General features: G+C 45.0%; 1 protein-coding gene across 1 annotated transcript in view; it reads left to right on the top strand.

Annotated features, from left to right (window-relative positions):
• Positions 1-21,369, top strand: part of znf407 (zinc finger protein 407) — a 146,163-nt gene that overhangs the window by 15,113 nt on the left and 109,681 nt on the right. The gene's annotated exons all lie outside the window — the stretch shown is intronic.

Raw genomic sequence — 21,369 nt, 5'->3', positions numbered from 1 at the left:
GTTGGAAAGATGTAAAAGAAGGGGTGGGTTCAAATGTCAAATGGGCCTGGCCCTAACCCATACCAACTCATGAGTGTATATCTTCGTAGACCGCTAGACTCCATGTGGACACACGTCACTTCCTTTTTACCAAGGGATGGTGGGGTAGAAAGAAGATGAAGATCTAAAACAAGGAGGTACATCAGATGTACTTAAAAAAAACTTGTATTTTGTGGCATCATTTTAAGACCAAAGTATTCTTCCTCATTACATTGTCACATATCCACGCGGCTGTGAACACCTTCCACTTAGCACCAGTTCAGTTTAATGGCAAGGCTTTCCGCCATCCGGGCGTGCTTAGGATGGAGGACGCCATGCTCACAACTGTTTTTGTGGATCTTGGGGGTGGACTTCATAGCAGGATTAACATGTTGTTCTCAGCAGCTGTGTTTTCCGTTAGTTAGTTAGTCCTCCCCAGTACGTCTGTGTAAACCAGACATTCCGCTTTGTTCGCTGGCATTGGGTTCTTGGTTCCACCGTTGAGTGGAATGAACGTGCTTATTTGTCACCTCCTCTGCCGTTTGCAAACATATTACAGCACGGCAAACAGCTGTAGTTAAACACCGCTTCCTCTAATTAGAAAAAAGGCTCATGTTTCACGAGCCCTCAAGCTAAAGTCCTTTTTCCCAAGTGCTATAAATGTGTTAGGTCTTTGACCAAGAGAGCGGGTGCACCCCCACCCCCGCACGCATGCAAACACACGCACACACGCACACACATACACACACACACACACACACACACACACATACACACACACACACACACACACACACATACACACATACACACACACAGAAAACAGTGCTCCAGTGTACCTTACTGGCTTTAAATGAGACCACTAAATACAGCTCCTGGTTTCACAAATCATGGGGATGGAGGAGCTATCTCCTGCCTGAGCCAGACACTGGTGACAAATCACCCTGCGCGTGTGTTCCTGCATGTGCGCATTCTTGCACGTGTAGATGTGTGTGTTTTCTGTGGGTCTGTGTTCTTTGCGGTGTGTGTCCGTACTCTGTGAGAATGTAAGTGTGTGTGTCCGTACTCTGTGAGAATGTAAGTGTGTGTGTCCGTACTCTGTGAGAATGTAAGTGTGTGTGTCCGTACTCTGTGAGAATGTAAGTGTGTGTGTCCGTACTCTGTGAGAATGTAAGTGTGTGTGTCCGTACTCTGTGAGAATGTAAGTGTGTGTGTCCGTACTCTGTGAGAATGTAAGTGTGTGTGTCCGTACTCTGTGAGAATGTAAGTGTGTGTGTCCGTACTCTGTGAGAATGTAAGTGTGTGTGTCCGTACTCTGTGAGAATGTAAGTGTGTGTGTCAGTACTCTGTGAGAATGTAAGTGTGTGTGTCCGTACTCTGTGAGAATGTAAGTGTGTGTGTCCGTACTCTGTGAGAATGTAAGTGTGTGTGTCCGTACTCTGTGAGAATGTAAGTGTGTGTGTCCGTACTCTGTGAGAATGTAAGTGTGTGTGTCCGTACTCTGTGAGAATGTAAGTGTGTGTGTCCGTACTCTGTGAGAATGTAAGTGTGTGTGTCCGTACTCTGTGAGAATGTAAGTGTGTGTGTCTGTACTCTGTGAGAATGTAAGTGTGTGTGTCCGTACTCTGTGAGAATGTAAGTGTGTGTGTCCGTACTCTGTGAGAATGTAAGTGTGTGTGACTGTACTCTGTGAGAATGTAAGTGTGTGTTTCCGTACTCTGTGAGAATGTAAGTGTGTGTTTTCCGTACTCTGTGAGAATGTAAGTGTGTGTTTTCCGTACTCTGTGAGAATGTAAGTGTGTGTTTCCGTACTCTGTGAGAATGTAAGTGTGTGTTTCCGTACTCTGTGAGAATGTAAGTGTGTGTTTCCGTACTCTGTGAGAATGTAAGTGTGTGTGTCCGTACTATGTGAGAATGAAAGTGTGTGTGTGTGTGTGCACGTTGACTGATTACCGGGCAGAGCAGCAAACAAAGAACTGAGCCGAACCCCCTCGTTAGTATCCTAGTAACCATACTCTCTCTTCCTAAACTATTCACATGAACTCATATAAATACATATATCTGTTTGGTTTCCTTAATCTGAATGCAGAGCTGTTGGCTAATGGTTACTCACGTCTAAGGTAATACAATTTTCTTTTTCTTTTCTGTTTGGGCTGACCTAGAAAGTGAGATTACAATGTAGGCCGGCCATTAGGCATTTCATTGCACACACTGGGCAGGGCGATCTATTTTGCAAAAACAAAACACTCTTTGTCTAAAGAAATTGTTTCTCATTATTGCGAGTCATCATCTCAATTACCATAGCCAAATTGTTCATAAGTTTACCCAACTGATGTTTCTAGAGCTCTTTAATTGAAATTTCTCTGTTTAGTAAAGTGTAGTGGTATTTCACCGAGAGATGGAATTTCTAGAAGGTATGAAGTCCCACTGACTAGGGCATTTGGACTTGTATAAACTGTGGGTAGGCAACCCTACTGAGTGACACTCATACTTTATGACACAAGCCAATGTAACTTTCGCCTCCAGTAGCCGGTTCGATTCCCTGCTGGCCCGGCCCTGGTTAACATGTCGAGGAGCCCCAGTGTTATTTAACTTGATCCAGACTTGGGCGCGTGTGTGTTTTGTGCTCTTCTCCCCGTGCCAATCGATTGGCGATCCCCTGGGTGAACTTTGTGGCTGAGAAGATTACCCTCTCCTGACACCATGCAATAACGATTGAGACACCCCCGAATGGATGCAGCGCCCCTCCACTGTCCACCTCGCTTTAGCAGAGCGGCGAGCCGCCCGGAGATACGGAACGCCGCTCGTCCCCGCTGAGGACTCTTGGAAGTTGTTGATACTTAAAGATCATATTGTTGTGGCATTTAATTAACAAATGCAAATCAAGGCCAGGACAGACATGCACCTCTGACCCGGCTGCCAATCAAAACGTGAGAAGGGCTGGTTAGGATGGGTGTGTTGTGCACAGCAGGCCTGGTACTCTGGCTGTCTCTATGTCTGTCTGGCTCTCTCTCTGCATCTGTCTTGTCTGTCTGTGTCTGTCTCCCATCTCTTCTTGTCTCAATATCTCAATCTTCTTGTCTCAATATCGGTCTCTTTCTGTCTCTCCTGTTCTAATAGCTCTATGTCTCTGTTCTTGTTTGTTTCAGTCCCTCTCTTTCGTTCGGTCTTCCTTGCCCTTCTGAGTGACATGTCTCTTAGTCGATATTTTATGTTGTTGTTTTTTTACCGCGTGTTCATCATTAAATGACTGAACCTGGCTCGTCTGGCAGAAGCGCCACGTGATGACACAGTTGGACTTAGCGAGCCGCTGTCAGCCAGACTAGAATGTTGCTACAATGACACCTCCAAAATGTGAAACTGATTGATGTCGCCCTAATTCGCCAATAAAAACATAACCTGCAAAAACAGCAGAAAAACACAAATTGCGCCCCCCCAGCACATAAAGCACTGCAAGATACCACAGTTAATTGGAAAACCAGCATTTTTTTTAACACACAGGGCAGTGGTAGCTTGTCTTTCGCCTGCACGCTGCGTGTCGGCCTACAGTGAGTCTAGGCCACTTAATGAGCACTCCTTTCCTCTCCTCAATCATGTTCTCTCCCCTGAAAAGGCCCTAGATTCAGCATTTTTCCTCCCTGCACCCCCCCCCCCCTCCCCGATAACCCCACAGCTCTCGCCTCGCGGTCCCCGAAGAGGCCGTGGATGGCCGGCGCTGTTTGTAGGTGTTCAATTATTCATCCAGAGTCTAAACGCTGTGAAGCATTGGTTTAATATCTGGGGCCTAGGCGTTGAAAGTATTAATAACACCCGTTGGACCTTGATTCCATAGAATAATATCGTCCAGGCGGCCACTATGGTTTCCTGTCAACTTCACAACAGAGGGGAAAACATTTGTTTAAACTTGAACTTTTCCTCTCTATATCTTGAAAACTGCTGTCTAGTCTTTTTCGGTATGTAAGAGCCTCCCCGCCCCTCATCGGAGAGTAGCCAAGTCCGGAGTGAGTGTATTTAGTCATCATTTCATGTTGGTTTGTGTGATTCCAACAGAACAGGATGGGGCGTGCTCGTGTCAAGCTTTTGTGTCTCCCGTTCTGAATGTGTCTCTGCCGGTCCCGGAATAGCCCTGTCAGTTTAGTTCCGCCCGCCCCTCCCCGCACCAACTCATCGCCTGTAATGTGGCTTAACGCCCGGCCGTCTCCCATCCCCAGCGCGTTTGTGGCCCGGGCCTTGACAGGAGAGAAGCATCTTAGCGCGCTGGTTATCCGGAGAAAGCCGTCACTTACCCCAGCCCCTTCATTGCCCCCCCCCCCCGACCCTCTCAGCCCCTCCCCGCCGCGATGCCCTTTAATCCTCAAACAGAATCTTCTTATAACTCTGACCGAGGGGGGGAGGCGACTCTTTTTATTTGACTCCTCTCTCTTCTCCTCCATTTCAACGTTAATGGTTGTTGCGGTTGAAGAAAAGGATCCCTACGACGACAATTATAATGTCACCCGGCTGATCTCTCTGCCGCCCCCGAAATAATTGTACATCATCGCTTCATAACGTGTCAAAGAGACGTCGGTGGCATGCAATTAAAACCGGTGAACATAATATAGCAAATTACGGCCTGTCAGGTCGCCGAACAACACAGTCGGTGTTTGAGTTACACTTAATCATCACGTGCATTAGCGACTCCATCGGGTTTTCCGCTCCTGAAGGCGGGCGTGAGGCGCTCTGTCTTTTGCCGTTAAGGGCTTTGGATTGTGTCTGGATGTGCAACGCCCTGGCAGTAGTCCTGTGGTTACGAGGGGTGACGTTTTTCGGAAAAACCCGGCTGACTCTGTTTACGCGACCGAGGATGATTCCAAGCCTGTAGGCCGAATCATCCAGAGCGAAGTAGTTTGAAGTTCAGATTTCACTAGCCGTGACACAACACGTGGAAACATTGAGTATTTGCTCTCAACAAGCCGGAATCCGCAAACCCGTTGTTTTTGCATAATGTATCCGCCACGTTTGGGGGGGAAAAGACTCCCATCTTGATTGAACAGATGTTTCCTCGACCTCCACCCTGTTTAAGATTTTCCATGTCCTTCATAGCCTCCCCTCCCCCTTAAAAACAGAATTTATCCCCATTAGTGGACCCATGAGTCTTTACTGTTTTGTGTCCCAATCTGGACCATAATGTCAAGGAGCGTTGTCCTCCTTGAAATAAACACATTCTGCTTTGATGTGCTTAACTGAATTTAGTACGGCATTATCGGAAAATGAAAGAAGTAACCTTAAAGGTCATTTTGGAAAAGAATGCAGAGAGGCTGATCTGGAAAGGTTAAGTATGTGACAGAGCTGTTTGGACGATAAGGAGAAGGGCTTTGTGTGCTTGGAAAGCTCAGGGTTTGTTTTTTGACTCGCGCGTGCTGCGATCGCTCTTTATGACCGGGACAGCTTTACAGCCGGTTAGCCCCCCCCATAACACGATAAAGCACAGCGTAATGGATTGGATGTGTTTAGTAGCCTTGGGCTGATGTTTGTGAAATAATGTTTCTGCAAACGGAACACGAACATTGATATGGACACACACACACACACACACACACAAAAGCTGTGACTTGACAGTATCTATAATAGTAACCCGGTTTGCACAAATTCACAGCCAGTGTTGGTTAGATGCAGTCTGTATTTACTACAATATGGCTTATCTTTATTGAGGAAATATTCAATCAGAGCCCTTAAATTTTCATGGGCCTCTTTTTTTCTGGGAGCTGGGACGATCCAAGGCCTTTTAATCAAAACCAAGCTATGTTACGATGTGACCCAAACCTCTCTTGCCGGTCCGGATTTATGCTTCAAATTACACTTTTGTGAAAACTTTGTCGGCAAAGTGTGGCGTCAGTCTTCTGTTTTGTGAAAGTGTATTATTGGACGGCCTAAATGGGCCCCATTGAGCTGTTGTTGCAAGCGCACTCTCTCTGTCTGAGCCTATCCATCCTATTAACTCTTAATAACATCCTCAGACATGTAACCGTCGGACAAGGTCTGGCCTGCTCTTTAGTGGCCTTGGAATGGGGGCTAAGGGGCTTCATAAACAAAACATTCCCTTTTTAATCAAATAGCAAACAAAAACAAAGAAAGCAAGCCCCTCTAAATGGCACGGACTGCGCCAGTATAGTTAAAGCAGCTAACACAGCATGATGAGCACTCTGGAGAACTGGCTGGCTTCATCACATCAGCAAAAGTAGCTAGATTGTCATGACTGAGTGTGGATGGGCCATAGATATATTAGTTACGGTAACTTGGGAACAGTTAGGTTAAAAGTGCCTGTTAAGCCCACCAACAGTTATGTTGAAACTTTTCTAATACATATTGCAAAATGTTTTTTCAAACCAAGTGGAGATAAAATAAAAGATGAATCTCTCATTTGAAGTTTAATGACTTCAAAGTACACAAGTCTACCCTTAAAGCCCATTAGTTTCCAAGTATGACCATCTCCAGATTTTGTGTTGAAAATGTCAGTTTTCTTTTATTTAAAAGTATTAAAACAATTTAATTATAATGAATTATATTTAATTTTTTAGCTTTCAATCTAAATAGCTGAATAATTACAACTGATCATAAAGACATCGAACATTTGAAATCCTGGACATATCCTAAATGTGTATGAAATAGAACCGATCCTTTTGTGCTTACAACATTTTATTAGTCATCAATACATGGTGAAACATTTGTACAATTTGTATCTACTTTTGTTTGGCCTTTTAGTCTTGTTTCATTTAGTTCTAATTGGTTATTGTTCTTCCTGGAATTTAACTAGATGTAGGATTTCCAACTTTGACACTAAAGGCATAATCCATGAGTAACGTGATGTATGCATAGCTAACAGGCGCTGTTCAGCTGTAAATAAACTCCACACGCACAAGTAGCCCACCAGATTTCATTAAGAGATGAACTTCTCAGTTCCCATACTTAAGACGACTCTGGTCCCTGCACCGGTTTAGCCTCTGCCATCTTTCCTTTTTTGCGATAATGAATAATATTAATTTTTTTGTTAATAATAAGTTGTTGCACCCCTAGCACAGATTTTAGGCACCACCTCTGAAAATAATAATTTTTTCTCATGATATAATATTGTGGGCCTAACTGTTAAGCTGTTGAATGCAATCAAAAACACCTATTCTATATGTTTCATTACAAAGTAACCAAATGTCTTATTGGAACCGTATAACAATTTAAGTTTCATTTAAAAGTAAAATAAAACCAAATATATTTGCAAATGTGAGACTCTGTTTGACATCTAGCATGTTGTTGCAGTAAACTAAGCTATGTAGCTAATGTATTGGTTGTGACATGGTATGTTAGTACTAGCTCATAAAACCCATCTTTTCAGTTGGTGACAAATTATATTAAACAGTAAAATGGTAATGGAAGCATGAATACAAACACTGATCTCTTACTTAGACATTAGTTTACTCTAGGACAGCGTGACAGATTGCTCACTATGTCGGCTTGGGGATTCATCTTAGCAGCCATTTGTTTACGGGCCAGATGCTTTAACTGCTACCTGCAGCCCTGGGCAGATGTCGCCCAAGTCTTGATCTCTGAGTGTGTTGACATCAGCGGACAGGAACTGGTGGCAGTAACACAGGCCTATCCAGAGGTCTTGGTGCTGGAAGCTGAACAAAGGCTTGTTGAATTGTAAACAGAGCACTGATTTAAATGCAGTCGTACTATTAACTTCACACAACAAAAGCGAGAAGTCAATCCCCGCTGTTGCTAAGAAACAAATATCCTAGTTAAAAAGAAGAAAGTGGTCCTTTGTGAGATAAAAGCCCAGCGACTGATTCCATTGGGCTCATCGTATCATAGGTAGATTTCAGAGTCGCTCACCAAAGGGAAGAGAAGTTAATGAGTGATTAACAACAGCAATTAAAAGATGAGGAGGAGGGAGAGAACGAGGAGGGAGAGACAGAGACAGGGAGAGAGACAGAGTGTAAAGAAGAAGAAAGGGTAATTAAAATATCCGTCCCTCTCTTTGTGGGAACTGTGTGTCATCCATTGTGCACTTATTAAAAGCCGGGAGGGAAGGAGAGAACAGCTCTTAATTTCAGCACCCGGGAACTGTAAGGGTAATCATGCCCGCGGATGGAAGCTCAGGAAGGCTGTAACTCACGTTTAAGTGTGGGGCCGTGTCACAGCAGGTTCACAGTCATGCATTTCTGTGTTGACACCCATCGGGGCACAGAGATATTTGGCAGTCAGGAGTAATTTAACTTAATTAATGGGATGCATATTTGATGGCGGAATAAAATATCCCGGCTCAGCAAAGTGGAAAAGGGGAAAAGATTTAGTGGGAGTCAAAGGTGTAGGGGAGAGTAATTTGCTGCATTCAGTTACTGCTGCTTGAGGAAAGGAGGAGAGACTGAGGGAGAGGGTAGAGAGAGAGTGGGAGGGAGGGGGGAGGCAGTCAGAGCCAAGGAGGGAGGAGAGAACGGGACGGATTGAAAAAGATGGAGGGGGAGAGAGTCAAAGGAGTGAGATGGACATGGGGGTCGACACAGAGCTGAGCCGAAGTGCGGAGCGGAATGGGACGTCCCCAGTGCCGATAGGGAGCTCAGAGTGACAGTGGTCCAATGAATTCATATCCGTGGTGACCCCCCCCCCTTCAGTAGAAAACCAGCACGCTGTGCTGCTTTGCAAACTTGTGTTGGAGCCGCAGGCTGCTGAGGGCCTCTTAAATATGCATGAGGGGGCTTTTATAAAGAGGTTCGATGATGCCGTGGAACAGTTTGTGCCACACGCAGTCAGACCGCGGTGCCACAAGGCGAACCCGGTCCGGCGAATAGCTTGTCACACAGCTTTTAACGTCCCCTGGCACTTTTTAATTGACTACCCGTAGGTATAGATTATTTCACGGCCAGTCCACTGTGTAGATGTTTGCTAACATCCAGGAGACTGGAATCTGGGATGCCGGCTAGATGTAAGCCCTCTCCCTCCGATTCCTTTACCTCTTTTCTCTCTTTCTATCTATCTCTCTGCTCTCTCCCCCTTTCTCTCCATCATTCCCTCTCCCTCCGTCAGCCTTATTAGAATGGGGTGAGAGTCTAAATGTAATCACTGGTTGGCGTCATCGTAAGGGCCCGATGTTTCTGGCTTGGTGGCGGCGCTGCCTAGCCGGATAGGAGAGTGGTCAGGACGTGTCTGAGAGGAAACCCGGTTAGGTCGGGATCCTGATTCGTTCTGTCACAGACGCTATGGCCCGGTGTCCGTCCGCGATGGACCCAATCTCCATTTGACTAAATCGACTTGTGTCCTCCCTCAAAAGCGACTATGCTCACTGTGTTTTTTGTTTTGTACCTTGCGAACGTCTTGTCAGAAATCGTGATCTGATTTAGATTTTCCCGATGGGGGTGGGGGCTGCCCTCGTGTTCTCCTCGTGGTCTCGAGTTTTATTTTCCAACCCACTCAACAGTTAGAATCCTGTCTTGACTCGCGTGACATGCCAGGCTTGAACCTCCGTGAATTTCACTTTGGCTCAGTTGTGCGGTTTTTAAGTTCAGCTCGCCTTGCCTACACTTCGGTTCCCCCACGGCTGTGTCGCATCGTCGTTGGCATTGTGTCAGTGTGACCTGCTGCACTGGGAGCCAAAATCGACACCGTTTTTAAGTTCACACGATATAGGGACGAATGCACACGTCAGCCTTGTAGAATGTATCCTTGGTGAGTCTTGAGCTTGGACGCTCCTGTTGGATGGAACCGAGGCAGCAGATTTATCGGAGTTCAGAGGAAGCGTTCTCTCACTTGGTGCCGGCGGCCGGTAACAACAACAGCCCGTCGGTGTAGTGTAGCGGGGACGTTAGGTGGGTGCGTGGTTAGCTGTCCCACTATAGACTACGTTAGGTCCTAACATACGTTCATGGAATCAAGATGTCCGCCGTTTTCTCAACAAAACAAAAACGCCAATAATATTAAATGTTGACAGATGGGATGTATAATGGAAATGAAATGACATGCCAGCTCAAATAACCAACCAGAGATGGGCTTCAGAATGGACTGTTTCTTTTCAGTGCCCTATTAATTGATTAATTTAAGGCGCATTTTGAGGCGCGTTTCCACCATTCAAGGCGCGTTTCCACCTAACCGTGTCGAGTGATGGCGGCCGTTGAGGTTAGTATCCTCGTCCTACCCATGATGGCCATTCCTTATCCGGCGCTTATGGCGGAGATATTTGACCGTACATTTAAAAAAAAAACTGGCAACGTTTGGCCTGACATCGAAAGTCAACTCCGGGCGCCCATTTCTCCTTTAGCTCTCCGTCTCTCTGCGCTCCCCTCGGACTCCCAACTCACGTGGCCTCCCCTGTCGGACCCCACAGCCTCCATCTTTGACTATGAGAACATAACGGCTGGGTGAGTGATGTTGCTACTGTCCTTGACTAGGATGCTCTGTGGCTACAGCTCACCGGCTCCCGGGCCCAGTGAGCTGTAGAAAAACTCTTCTCAAGCTTTGTGGGGGTGTAGGCAACAGTGCAATGAGGTGTGTGTGTGTGTGTGTGTGTGTGTGTTTGTGTGTGTTTGTTCTCTGCGTTTTTGTGTTTGTGTGGGTATTTTTTTATAGCTGTGAGATAAGGACAAAAATCCATATTTGCGATAAATTGCTTGAATTGATGTGGTGGCGATAAATGGAAAGATTAAACATAAATATGCCAGCAGTTTTTTAATTTTCCTGACTAGTATTACTAGAGTAATCATAGTCATCGGTTGTCCAATTAACTTCTGTCCGTAAGCAGACTTCTTTAATGTTTAACTTCACATAACTCTTTATTTAATGGTAATCAACGATATCAGCAAAACTGCTATCATTTTCGGTTTATCGTCCCATCTTGTGGCCTATGTCAGAGGTTTCTGTACAAGGCACCAGGGGATCATTGAAACATTTTCTGATTAGGCATTTTTGTAAGCTAATCCATTTTTCAATACATTAAAAAAAATAAAAATAGATTTTAATGTGCTTAAAGTGATATTGAAAATGATATAGTTCCTTTATTTGCATAATCGTTGTGATTGGAGAGTCAGTCCAGATTATCCATTAATATCAGAAGCATTCAGGATCTGCATTCACTTCAAAGTGATTAATGAGGGAATGTTCATATCATAAGGTTGAGGAAAGGCCAGACTGTTTTGTACAGTGAGTAGAACGAGTCTGATACATGGGTTTGAGCCTCCTCACCTGTTATTGGAAATAATAATTGGGATTCCAGAGCATGTGCCCTGGATGCTGTCTGTAGTAAGGCAGTGACTACTGCTGGTGTGTAGAGGGAGGACAGGTTGGTGCAAAGTTTTAAATAACTCATAAAAATCTACAAACCTATGTAACATTGTTATATATTTAAACAAATATTATGAAATAATTGCGAATGTTTCGCAGACTTACCGGCCTGCCTTTGCGTACCTCCATTTGAAACCCTGTTTGGAAACCCATAGCATAAGACTTTCTACATTTGCTTTAAACCTTTAAACTGTTCTCAGTCTTATACCAAAAAGTGTAGAATAACAGGAACAGCGTTGGCCGTTTATTGTACTATTCGCAAGTTGAATGCGCCTCGGAAACTAAACCGGGGTCTGGCGTGGGTGCCTTCGCCCAGGGGCTCATCATATCTAGGGGTCCTTGTTGCTAAAAGGTTTAGAAACCTCTGGTTTATTCTTGTGTGAACTCGTTTAAGGACGTGCGGGAGTAATATCTCTCTGACACATTGTTCCTCCATGCGTCCCCGGTTTCGCGGAGGAGTGTAATCCGTTCCCATACATCCACCAGCCTGGCTCCTGTCCCGCCGCGTCACCCCACCCCCTGGGTTGATGGGGGAGTTCAGTGGGGTTGGAGGACCCCGGCCGGCAGGAGGTTTCAACACGCTCCGACCACGACTCCTTCTAAAGCCGGCTTCCCGGATTGACCTGCAGCGCCTCACAAGGGGCTGGGGACGGAGGGTGTCAGGATTGCGAGGGCGCCGGTCGGCGACAGCGGCCCGAGACACGCGGTCCCCCTCGGACATCCGCAAATGTCGGGCCCGGTTGGCTTCTGGTAGGGGAAAGGCAGGCGCGGGTCGGTGGAGGGTGGCGCGTTCTGCCGCGACCACTGTCAGCCGTGCCGTCACCCCCCTCCTCCCGCCACCGCGTTAACCCTTTCAGGGACGAGGCTGAACCCTGCAGCCAGCCGTGAGAAACGCTGACACATCGATTAGCAGCGTAGGAGAGTAGTAGCACCGGGTTTTGTGGGAGGAGGGGGGGTGTGTGTGAGGGGGGGATCACGCTGTCTGTAGAGAAACCCTTTTATTTATTAATTTGGTTCACCCAGTCAAACTAACAGAGGGCAGTATCACTCCGAAACGTTTAGAACTCAGTGTCTCAGACGTTATGGTCAGGGTCAGGTTCTACATCTCCCCCGCGTTTCCAGCCCCCGATATGCATTGCCGCGAGACGGCGTGTACTGAAAATGTTTTCATGGTGATTTAGTTTGAAATCGTCAACTGTCCTTTTCTTCAGAGCCAGGAAAGGTTTCTTAACAAGATGCAGTCGGTGTGCTGAATGTGCAGTAGATGGCGCCATTTCCCTTTTTAGGAAGTCGGGAGGCTCTGATGTTACGTCCAAGTTGTGCTTAATGTGAGGTACGTGTAGCTGTTACAGGATACATGTTCCATTCTTGTGTAACTTGAAGTAGCTTGTGCGTATCTGCTCAGCTTTGTTACATTTTAGGAATACTAACAGAGCAATCGATATTTTTTGATTTTAGAAAATGCTTGTGGAATTAGAGTGACATTAAAAAGCGGTGCAATTTAGCAGCACGATTTTCGTGTCTGTCATGCAATTACATTTTTAAATATATATTCACCAAATTAGTGACACAATTTTAAATCAGGCCCATATGAAAATATCAATTTGCTTTCAGCGCACAATTTGATTCACCGCCATCATCAACCGAGATAACGGCATACAAAATAAGCAGATAAAAAAAACATGCATTAATACTTAACAAGGGGCCTACTTTCAATATGGTGCATTTTTCATGGACTCAAGCCCTTGGACATTTATTTTGCAGCTCCGAAAACGGTGAATAGCGGTAGCGAGGGCGGGTGCAGATGGGGAGGTGGAGAGGAGCTGGGAATAGGGAGGCGTTCGGGGGTCTCCCTCCCGGTACTGCTTTAACTAGGACAAGTTCCTCTGCGCTGGTGGACCTCAGGGGCCGATCAGCAGGTCTCAGGAGAGCCCCCCGCTGGAGAGGCCTCGTCGGGCTGTCACGAGGGGGCCCCCCGACCGTGGGTGGGTGGCTGTGGGCGGAGGAGGGGCGGCGGAGGAGGGCGACGTGCCGAGAGGACACTTACAGCAAGGACAAAGACTACACAGTGATAAGGCCCTACAGTGGCGCTCTAATGAAGAGAGCAGGTTAGCCCACGACGAGGCGTAGGGAAATGAGCGTTGCACTTGTGTGTGCGAGCGAGAAGCGCTCCTAAGGGTCGTTTGTCTAAGGTCACGTCGCTACCATTTAGGACTGCCTAACTGTCGTTACCTCGTTAACCTGACCCTTGCCCTGTAACACGGTGAAATCAAACAACCCCGACGTGGAACTCCAAACTCGCTTTCCATTAGGGACTCATTTGAGAAAGAGATCAAATAATCCAAGAACTGTAACATAAAAATCTGCCGCTGCAATGTGGCTACTTTTTACACCTAAACAGGAATTAATCTGATCTGTGAACATATTTAATTGAAGGAGATTCTACATTCATCTCAGACAATTAAAAAAAAATCTGGATCCAAATTTCCCCAACCTGCTCCCAAAAATGTCAAAAATAAAGAAGGCAAAAAAAATGGCAACAACTAATCAGACAAGAAAGCCTAGAGAATGGCCTGTCAGAGACTGAGTGCGCCCTCTTCTTCCTTTTCTTTCTTTCCTTTGGTCACTTTGCATTTCCAGCCTGTTTCTGATTACCCTCAGATCCTGTTATCAGGGCCACAGATCCCAGATGCACAAACACTCCTTTCCCCAGTCTATCTCTCCCTCTCCTCTCTTTCCGCAGTTGAGAGAAGATGGTGTGCACTTGATAATGCTCTGTTTCCAACGCTCGCCTGCCATCAGATAAGTGAGCTAAAGGAGCAGAGCTTATTCAAATCACTGCATGTTCATATTGAAAGGGAGCAAGCTAGAAAGCTGTAGGATACAATGCGATAACCTTTTGGGGAGAGGACCTGAGAATAGTCTACTGTCTGATTCAGTCTGATTCACAGTGAGTGCATTATTCACCATGTGAATGACTTTCACTGCCTGCAAATGATTTGTCTTGAGATTCTTGAAAGTTTTGCTGAGAGCTATCACGCCCTCCACGGGGACGTTGAGTCTTGTGTTGACGCCTGTTTATTTTCAAAAACCCTGCTGGTACTATTGTCATTCGCTTTGTAAATTGATTGGTCCTTACCTTCCTCGTTACCTTCCTCGTTACCTTCCTCGCTGATATACGTTTTGGCTAACCACTCCTCTGAGTGTATGAGACATGGAGAGTGCATATATGTGAGAAAGGACAGAGAGTGTGTGTGAGAGACCGGGAGACGGAGTGTGTGTGAGAGACCGGGAGACGGAGTGTGTGTGTGAGACCGGGAGACGGAGTGTGTGTGAGAGACCGGGAGACGGAGTGTGTGTGTGAGACCGGGAGACGGAGTGTGTGTGAGAGACCGGGAGACGGAGTGTGTGTGCTCGGGTGTGAGTTACGCATGCGGTCATGTGTGATGTCCTGCGTCTGGATTCCTAGTGACAGCACAGCGCACAACTGCTCTATGATTTATTTTTATTTTTCACAAATAGTTATTATGCACGACGAGGACATTGGTCAATGTGAGCTGAGCGAGAGTGTGTGGTACGTCCACCATCTCAGGGGCAGAGTGGTTGGAAACATATGTTGTGTGCGCTCAGTGCAGTGCTCGGCTGTGATAGTTAAACATTAGGGTGAAGTGCATCCTCTAAGGGGTTGGGATAATGTGTTGAGCTTGTATTAAATTTGGCCCCACCAGTGAAAACACCAAGGCCCGAGTTAGACCCATGGGCTAAAGTGGTGCAACGCGGTGCGTTTATTACATATTAAATAATAATAATGAGAATTATTATAATTTTAACAGAAATAAAAAATAATAATTGGTGCATGTTGTTAATTTGTTAACTGTGCATTTTAATTATATATAGGTATTTATGATTACTGTTTTAAATGTCAAATTATTATAATTTATTTTAAAATTGTAAACAATTAAAATCATTTTTTGTCATGTTTTTCTTAGAGATTTAAATGCATTACTAGATTTATACAATTTATCTATATATTCTAAAAACACGAAGAGATCATATCATCTTGTCTTTAAAAGCAATTTGATATGTAGGTACTTTACAACTATTTTGTAGAAGTAATATTCAGCATTTTAAAAGAAGCTCATACCTTTTCATGAAATGTTCCCAACATTTTATTTTATTTACAGATTCGTATTCATGTCGTGTCCTTTAATGAATGCAGATAGTGGTGATATGATATGTATACCTTTGTTGGTAAGTGTATGTTCTCCCGAATGCAATATCTGACAGCACTGATGTTCTGGGTATAGTAGGCTGTTGCAGTGTGAGGTAAATTAATATCTTAATTTCTTTGAATGTCGACGGACACAGTATGCTGCAACTGACTGAAAAGATAATAAAATATTCCCCCCTCCTCCTTTTGCAACCAAATGCGACTAATCTAATCTATTAGTCACCCGCGTTTGTACATGAATGAGCAATTATTCTAAAAAGTTTCAGGCGCGCGCATGGGTGACAAAGGGAATATGCGCGAGGACCCTCTCCGGCTGCGACCAGACTATGGGACACGTTTGAGGGCCGCTTCGTGATGCTGATAGGCCAAACGGTGGCGGGATTCCGCCACTTTTAATAACCCGGACTGTGATGGCTTTCATAAGAGCATGAGGCCACCGTGACAAGTCCAATAAGCAAACGTGACACAGAAAGTGTCTGTGTTAGTGGCAAAACAGAGGGGGAAGGTCTCCTTGTTTTTTCAGCAAGGAGACAAATTTCACAAATCTGAGATCGGATTTGTCCTGAAAGAATGTCAGCCTTAATCAAGGGGTCTAGGGACAAGGTCGCAGACTGTTTGTGGGTTTCTAGACTGGTAAACATGAGAAGACTTCTCCATTCACATACGGTAACCGACTACCATTTTACCCATCAAGTCCTTCCTGCAATTATATATATTTTTTGCCTTTTTCAGGACAATCTTCCCGTGAAAAAAAATAAAAAGGCATGATGCTTTGAGGATATAATTAAAGATATCGTTCAAAGAACAACTTTTTGCATATTTGAATTATTACTGTCGTTAAAAACCACACAAAATATGGAAATATGATTGCCGGAAGCAAATAAATCAATGATCAGCAAGGCCTCAGAGCCCAATAAATATGGGGAGTTAAATACTTTAAAATGCAAATTATTTCAGAAAATTTGCATATGGGTGAATTGAAAGGAAGTGCGCTTCCTTAAGACCTTCTGAGTCACTAAGGGGGATGGGGGAAGGTGGGGCTGGTTGGAAATCAGGCATTTTGATTTATTTTAGAGAATCATCACTGGTCAAGCTTCAGGATTGTTATAAATGATGGCCAGATGAAGCAGCTTGACAGACACGGCTGCATCTGCTTTTGTGGATCCAGAAAGGGCCTTAAGTGATCTGAATAATTAGGAGTTAATTATTCTTCATCCATCTAAATCAGAAAAGGACAGATTATGGGGACAGAATATATAATTTTTTAGCCTGGCGTCCTGTCTTGTCCTAATGTGGTAAACTAAAGTGACTGTGAATAATACCTTCTGACCTTACACTAATTACGCTTCGCCTGGCAATTTGGTCGCAGTTGCTAATTGTGGGTATTGATTCAGGGAGATTCATATTAAAAATACATATGTTTTATGGCTCAGATGCCCCCCCCCCGTCTTTAATGTATTATTCATTCTTCTTATTTCTTTTTACAATAATTAGCACACAGGATATGTAACACCAGAGGGTGAAGTCGTTTCTTTGTCCTAACCCTCAGTTGAAGGCAGGTGCATTCGGCCCGAACTTGCTTTTACTTGTTGTTTTTGTTGCAGAACAACAGCATTCACCACAAAGTTTACACCTACCGCTAAAACATTCATGAAAGCCCAAGGCAGGTAAACATGTTTTCTCCCCCCACAAAGTCACTGTAAGATGATGATGATGATGATAACGATGATGAACGACGATGACGATAATAACGGTAACTGTAGAATAATTGATCAGATAGAAATCAAATGTAAGCAGGCTGACGGCAGTGTCATATATTCATCCCCGGGATGCCGCCATGCCACAGACCGGCCCAGGAACATAAAACGCCTGCCGTTGTTTTCCCTCGGCCGTTAAGGGAGGCACAGGCGCGGATCAATAGACATTATGTCTCTCTGTGCATTAACACACAGGTTACGGTGTTAGGTTAAGAACCTGCCGGGGAGGAGCACCTCCTCGGGATAGAGAGGAGAGGGGAGGGGAGAAATCCATTTTATCTGGAGAATCTGAGGGACAGTCTGTTGGTGCTCTCTACACGTCTGGGTCTTTCACCACACATGTGCGGGCGCTTTTCGCGTGGCGCCGGTAGTTATTGACCAGGCCAGGGAATGAAGTGTCTTGTACCCAACATGTTTTCTCTGTCGCTGTGCCCGCTCTTTTATTTTTAGCAAGTCTGTACCTGAGACACTCGGACATCTTGTAGCTGCTTTGAGCTTCATTTAATGTTCCACTTGAACATGGCCACCGCTTGTCCATGGATTGTGTAAATTTGGTTCTTTTGGGCGGGGGGTTCGGTTGTTCATGCCTCGCCTTTTGACCTGGGGCAATATAAATCCTAAAAATGACAAGTGTAAGAGCTGAACACGTTTGATACATTTGACTGCACTACTCAAAAGTGTAATGCCCCACAGAACCGAGGTGTAGCCCGGCCTTAACCCGAATTTAACCCGAACATCCCTAGGTGTAAAGTACATTACTCGTCTTACAGGACAGACCCTGGCCCCGCCGCGAATACGCCACCCCGATTATCTTTCATTCACGGTATAACTTAACGCGTCGCTCTGAGGACACTTAGGCCTACTTTATGGAATGGAAAAAAAAAACTATTCGCTCATCTGACCGACGCTCAGCTGAAAAGGACAAGGATTTCGCTCCTTCGCACCGGTTTTCGCGTCGAAAGCTCTACATGTTTTGACTGAGTCCGACTCATCTGCTTTATTTTCCGTCAGGCAGACTAGCTGGAGGGGGAATGCCAGGGCGCCGCTCCGCCCCCTCCCCGATGGACAGCAGCCCGGTCTAGCCGATTGTGTTGAACATACCAGCGTTCAATTAGACCCACCAGTTGTTGATCGGGGGGCCTCTCCATTCCTCGCGTTTCTAGCCTGCGTGGACACTTCAGCCCAAATCCATGGTGAAGGACTCAATAGACGCCGTGTAATCCTATTTACTGTCCGGCTAATGGCATCGGAACTCATCGGGAGGGAACACTCCTCAAAGCGAAAAAGGCTTAATTTCGGGTTTAATTCGGACTGACCAGCCAGTCAGGCCGGTTACGGGCTTCGTGTTATGTCCAGGTTCAGTCGGCCACACACTGGCTCGCGCCCGCACCAGATCTTTGACCACCGCACACGCCTCTCATGGAGGTGCTGTGTCTAGTGAAATTTGGATGATTTCATGTTTTTTTTTTGCGAAATATTTCCTTCAGGATGAAAATAAAAAGAAGAATTTTGACGAGTCAGGAAAAGCAATTTGGGAATCCCCACCCCTCTCCTGCCAAAATGTAACTTTAAACAGACCTTGCATTCTTGTCATTGAGTTGCGTCCAACGCACGTTTTTCGCTGTGAACTACAAAGGGCTGTTGGACAGAGATGGAGAAGAGAGAGAACAGAGAAAGGGGGAGAGAGAGTAATGGAGAACAATTACATATTACAACCCCCCAAAAAAACAAGCACAGCCCTACAATGTCAAGAGATTAACAAGAGAAGACCAGCTGGTTCTGAGTTGACGAACCCAAACCAACCCAAACTCTGGACCACACACAGACTGTCAAATTATCACAAGGCAAAAAATTTTATGATATAATTAATTGAAAGACAATAACAAAACTCTTAATGAAATTCAGTTATATATGGTTCTAAATAGACTGCACACAGTTGACAACTATTTAATGACTGACTGATGAGAACATCAACTAGGTACTGTCCCACTGAGCAGAGCCTATCCATAGAGGCTGGTCCTTACAGCCAAACCTGGCTGCCCAGAAAGGAGAGAGAGAGAGCTACAATTCTTATTGCACTGTGACAAATACCAATGCCCACGAAAAGCTTATTTAACAGCAATTCTCGGTCAATAAAAAGAGCTTAAAACTATTTAAAAAAATAGGAAAATCAAATATAGGGTGAATGGCAAATAATTTGCAGTTTTAGCAGTTGCCCCCCACCACAACCTAAGAGAGCTCTAGTGAAAAGTTACCAACATGGTGTTTTGTTTAATTCTTTAAATTGTATTCATTGTTATTTCCATTAACGTTGTTGCAGTCGCTGTGGATATTCAAGTATACATTTACATTGTCACTCTACTTACTATGGTTCTTTACGTAATGTTGTCAGGCTGACCACTGCTGTGATATGTATGGTTTGACAATGTAAATAATCTAAGTGAAAGAGAAAGAATGAGAGACTTGAAATGAGAGACGGTGGGTGGCGGACTATAATCAGGCGTCAGAACACTTAGGCCCAGTGTCTTGCACGGCACCCAATTCTGCCTGACGTCACCCGAGACGTGTGAGCGGTTCTGCTTCGCATTTCCTTCTGCTCGGACGCTCATCTGTCCTCTCCAGGCAGATTCATGTCTGACCCATGCCCCGAGCGGTTGGAGAAAGAAAGGGGGGTGGGTGAGTTTGTGTGTGTGGGGGGTGGGGGGGGGGGGTTGGTCAATACTCAGACCCACTGTTCACTAACTGTACGGACAATAAAGATCAATATAGGTGAAGGCTCATATATTTTACTAATTACTCCAATAATTAAAACAGTCTTTTGTGATTAAAAAAAAATCTGTACGTGGTCAATTTTCCTAAATGGGTTCTGACACAGCGGACTAATTCTGTTTCGGCCTTGTTGCTCCCTTGTCATAAAATCATTTACGAAAATAACATTAGCACGTTTTTGTGTGTGTGCATTACTGTACTTCTGAGAACCAGAAGTCCTCACAACTATAGGAAAACTGAGAACATTTTGCCAGTCTTTTTTGGTTTGAGGTGTAGTTTGGGGTTGTATTGAGGCTTAAGGGTGAAAGAAGAGGGGGAACATGTTTACTCGACTCATTTGGTCAGTTACAGTTGTGTAGTGTAATTATTCTGCTTTTTCTGTCAACAGCTTTCAGAATTCCCAATAACGGGATACAGACACATGTCAGTTGAGATCTATTCATATGCTCCATTGTAAAATGAAGTAGGAAGACAAAAAATACATAAAAAAATGTAATGACTATGAATAGTATTCAAACACTAGTCCTCATGTGACATTACAATATTGTGCTTGTATTCCTTATTATGTCGCTGTATATGTTAGTATGTACACTGTGATCCCATCGGGCAACACAACAAAAGGTTTGATACAATAACAGAAAAGGCTTTGGGAAGACGTGACAGAGAAATGTGCTGCGCCAGACGATTCTGAGGTAGCGTGCCGAATAGAAAGAAGCTACAGAGGGAGAAAGAGAGAGAGAGAGGGATGCAGAGAGGGAGGCAGAGAGAGAGCGAGAGATGCTGCTTTTATGTCCCAAAGGCATGTTCACATCCCACTAAAGACTACTCTTTTTTTACACAGGTAGGCAGTTTACACGCTAGACTCTGTACTCTGAACCAAAAAAAAAAGACATTACAGGAATCAAAGGATGTTCTCCCCCCGTTAATAATGTAACAAATATTATAATTTCTAAAAATAAAACCTCCACTTCATCCTTCCTGCTAATCTGAGATGTAATTTATTCCTTCCCAGGGCCATATTAGTATGCTCGCCGGAGGCCGAGTAATTATGACAGGACCAAGTTCCCTAAAAACTTCAACGCAACTCGAAAAGAAAGGAGTGAGAAATGCCGCGCGCCAACCCGTAGAGACCAATATTCCGAGAGTTTGGTGGAAACTCGGCGCATACGTTGTTTGCTTTGGATACGCGCGCTCGTACTGTACACAGAGGTGCGCGCCGTCGTGCACCGGTTGGCACATGCCCGGCACACACACATACATACACACACACGAAGCGTCAGCTAAATTGCA

Source organism: Esox lucius, chromosome 20 (assembly GCF_011004845.1).
Source record: "Esox lucius isolate fEsoLuc1 chromosome 20, fEsoLuc1.pri, whole genome shotgun sequence".
Lineage (NCBI taxonomy): Eukaryota > Metazoa > Chordata > Actinopteri > Esociformes > Esocidae > Esox > Esox lucius.
Note: the sequence above shows the minus strand (reverse complement) of the source record. Positions and strands in the feature narration are given on the sequence as shown.